The sequence below is a fragment of the Mixophyes fleayi genome, chromosome 4 (genome assembly GCF_038048845.1).
Source record: "Mixophyes fleayi isolate aMixFle1 chromosome 4, aMixFle1.hap1, whole genome shotgun sequence".
Taxonomy (NCBI): Eukaryota; Metazoa; Chordata; class Amphibia; order Anura; family Limnodynastidae; genus Mixophyes; species Mixophyes fleayi.
The window spans coordinates 302,330,664-302,334,490 of record NC_134405.1 but is presented as its reverse complement, the minus strand read 5'-3'; the positions used below and the strand labels follow the sequence as shown (position 1 = coordinate 302,334,490).

At 41.4% G+C, this 3,827-nt stretch overlaps 1 protein-coding gene across 2 annotated transcripts in view; it reads right to left on the bottom strand.

Annotated features, from left to right (window-relative positions):
• LOC142152872 (protocadherin alpha-C2-like) overlaps positions 1-3,827 on the bottom strand; it is a 202,423-nt gene that overhangs the window by 163,796 nt on the left and 34,800 nt on the right. The window lies entirely within an intron of this gene.

Genomic DNA, 3,827 nt, shown 5'->3' with positions numbered 1-3,827 from the left:
TTCTTGATCGATAGGATGATGAAGGTGATAATTTCTCCAGTAAATAAGGCATTCACTCTCTCTGAAGATTCACAACGTGGAAGAAAAATTCTATCATGGCCGATATCCCTACAGCAAGATGCTCAGTCGTCAACAATGGGAAAATATATTTCTCCTTTTCCTTGATGCTATAAGTTGGTGTGGAGTGTCATCTAGTGTCTGATCTTGATATTACAAGTACAACTTTAACGTAAGTGCTGTACACCTATTTTAAATTATTTCCGTTTCCATTGTTATAATCACATTTCTATATCTGTAGTAAGTTGACAAATATGCACCAGGGAATACTTATTATATATATTTTTACATTTCAATTGTTTGTGACCTTATATTTAAATGATGTTCATGATTATTAAAAATGTAACAAACATTTATTTTTACCACTTTAATTATTTATTTGAAAATGTAAAAAGAATTTAATGCTCTCTTGCTACAGCACTCTATGCATTTTCATTTTACTAAAAATAATGAGGCATGCATTGTAGTTTTTGTGATAGTTGTAACAATCTATTGCAATAGTAATATTGCTGGACTAAAGCAGGCACCTGTAACCTTAAGGAAAAAAATGCTTCTTGAAGTAAAAATGGCAATCATTCATAATATAATATCAATATAATAAACATTGTATTTGTATATATTAAACATTGTATTTGTATATATTAAACATTGTATTTGGATTTAAAAAATACATCTAAACCACCATGTCTCTAAATACATGATAAAATATTGTTACTTTTGTTAGCTGCCACTTGCATTTTTCTGTCAATAGGCCCAATGAACCATTAAATAAGGGTTCATTATTATTATGTTTTATTTATAAGGTGCTAACATATTGCGCAGTGATGTACATTGAGGGGATTATGACATAAACAAATCACATACAAAGTGCTTAAATGAGCTTAGAAGAGGCTTATAGAACAACTGATATATAAAATTGGCGTAAAACAATCTGTCACAAAATCAAGGCTTGTCGGACCCTGAGGACTGTCTGGCTTAGCTCTACTCTACCCAAAGGCATGGAGTCTAACGAGGCAGATGGTATTCACCAGGGACCCCGCAAGGAGGTATAGACTTTGCGGCTTCTGCCGCACAGATCGTGGTCCTCCAAGACAGTGCTAGATGAGACCCATTAGCAGAACCCAGAAGGTAGGAAGGGAGGATATCTGGCAAGTACTGGAGAGGATCTGAAGGCACTGATGGTAATGAAAATTAGTACCTGCTAGGTTCTGAGGGTTCTAGGTTGGAGGATAGCCAATCAGCTTGGAGGCTGTAGGGTTGAAACATAAGGAACTCTTTGGACCTTGGATCTTGAGGTGGGGCTGAATAGGTTGACAACCAAAAGCTTTAGTAAGGAAACATGAAACGTATTGGAGATACGGTGAGAAGCTGGAAGTTTTAACTTGAAACAAACAGGATTGATGACCTATAGGATTTTAGAAGGCCCAATAAAATGTGCAGCAAACTTATTGCAAGGGACTTTAAGCTGAATGTTCCTGGTAGAGAGACAAATTCTACCTCTTACCCTCAGTGCAGGGACTGCCCAACGCTTATTGTCAGCGAAAAGTTTATAACGATCAAAAGACTTCATGAGGCAGCTCAAGACTTGAGACCAAATTGAGGCAAAGTTTTGTTATAGAGGTCAACTGCAGGGACCTTTGAGAATTTGGGAAGAGAAGGATGAAGACCGTAGACCACCGAGAAGCTAATGAGCGAACTCAGCCCATGCCAAAATATTGGACCATTTGTCTTGATTGGTGGAGGAGGAGATTTTGAGGTCCTGATTGACCCTCTCCATTTGTCTATTTGATTGATGGTGGTAGGCCAAGGAGAAGCTCAATCGAATTTTGAGGAGTTTGCAAGCTCACCAAATTTAGAGATAAACTGGACTCCACGGTCAGACACTCAAGTGGACAGCAGTGAAGCTGTAAAATCTCTTTAGAAAGTGATGAGTCAATGCCAGAGAGGATGAAAGGCCAATTAGAAGAATGAAATGGGCCATCTTCGAAAAAAAACGCTCAGCTGCCACTCAGATCATGTCAAACTTTTTGCTATGAGGAAGGTCAGTGATGAAATCCATAGTTATGTGTGACCATGGCTTGGTGGCTAAGCCAAGGTAACGCTAGGATAAAAGGAATTGTGGTCTGTGATAAACAAGGAAATCTGCTCCAAATGTAGAGCCTCTACTTGGAGAGCAAGGGGTTCAATTCACAGGCGTGACCCATCAATGGCAGTGATAACAACTGTAATCTTCAAGTGGAGCATAGGTAAGGATCACTGTGACACCCAGGAGAAAGAAATCCAGTTCCCAGCTGTACCAGAATCCAGAAAGGCAGAGGACTCAAATATACCAAAAGAACAATGTAGCCTAACTAGAATGGAGCAAATAAGAGGAATACAAAAACTAGTAGAGGATATTGATGACCCCAGCCTGACCTTCCAAGGCCAGGTTAGGGCTTTCTTTTTCCGAAATGGTTTGGGCAAGATTTTAGAAAGTGTACTGAATCTGCACAATAGATGCAGAGATTGTTTCTCAGTCTCCTCTCACAATCTTCTGGAGTTAGACGAGAGCTTCCCAGTTGCATGGGTACATGTAGGTGTATGATGTTGAAAGCGGGAAGCCAACATGAAAGTGGGTCCCTTTTCAAAGGACCTCTCTTGAAAGTGAAGATCTACCCTTTTGAAAAGGGAAATTAAAGGCATCATGTTTGATTCGGTCGGAGTGACCCTGCGACAATGTGGCCACTAATACGCTGTTGTTCCACTGGAGCTCAGACGATAAGGTGAGGAACTGGATGGCATAGTGAGCAACCAAACGGGATCCTTCATGAAGCCTTACAATACTAAAAGCTGGGGAGGTAAATTGTCCGGGGTCATCGAAGATCTTGTGAGCAGAAATAAAGGCGGCACTATGTAGGGGATCATTCCACTTTCACAGAGGGGAGGTCAAGGCTTGTCCCAATAGCACGTAAATTATGTAGGCCAACTTTGCCCTGTCAATAGGGATATTTTGTGGTTGGAGTTCAAACCGTATTGAACACTGGTTCAAAAATCCCAATAGGTTTTGGGGTCACCCTTAAATTTTGAAGGAGAAGGTGGAGGGGGAGGTGGGAATCACCTCTGGAACATGAGATTCAGCAGCTGGCAGTGCAGAATATGTAGGCAGGGTAATTTGTAGAGTGTCTAAACAGTTGGCCAAGGCTTGAAGACACTGCAACAATTGATGTTGAATGGCATCATGTTGTTCCATTCTTCTATCAAAGTGTTGTAGCATATCTTTCAGAGAAGGTTCTCCTGAGGGATCCATTTTGTGGCCTGTTCTTACTGTCACAAAATCAAGTCTTGTTGGACCCTGAGGTCTGTCTGGCTTAGCTCTACTCTAGCCGAAGGCGTGGAGTCTAATGAGGCAGATGGTATTTGCCAGGGACCCCCGCAAGGAGGTATGGACTTTGCGCCTTCTGCCCTGCAGGATACAGCCATCTGAGAGAGTGCAAGAAGAGATCCATTAGGAGAACTTGGAAGGTAGGAAGGGAGGAAATCTGGCGAGTACTGGAGAGGATCTGCTGACACTGATAGAAATGAGAATTAGTAGACTGCTGTGAAGCTGCTAGGTACTGAGGGAGCTAGGCAATCACTTTGGAGGCTGTAGGGTTGAAACGGAAGGAACGTCTTTGAATCTTTGAAGTAAGCACTGAGGATAGAAGCACAAGATACAAGGAGTGGTAGTCTGTAGAGCTTGTAATAACTGCTGGAAACCAGTGGCAGATCCAGGGGGGGGTGATCGGGGCAAT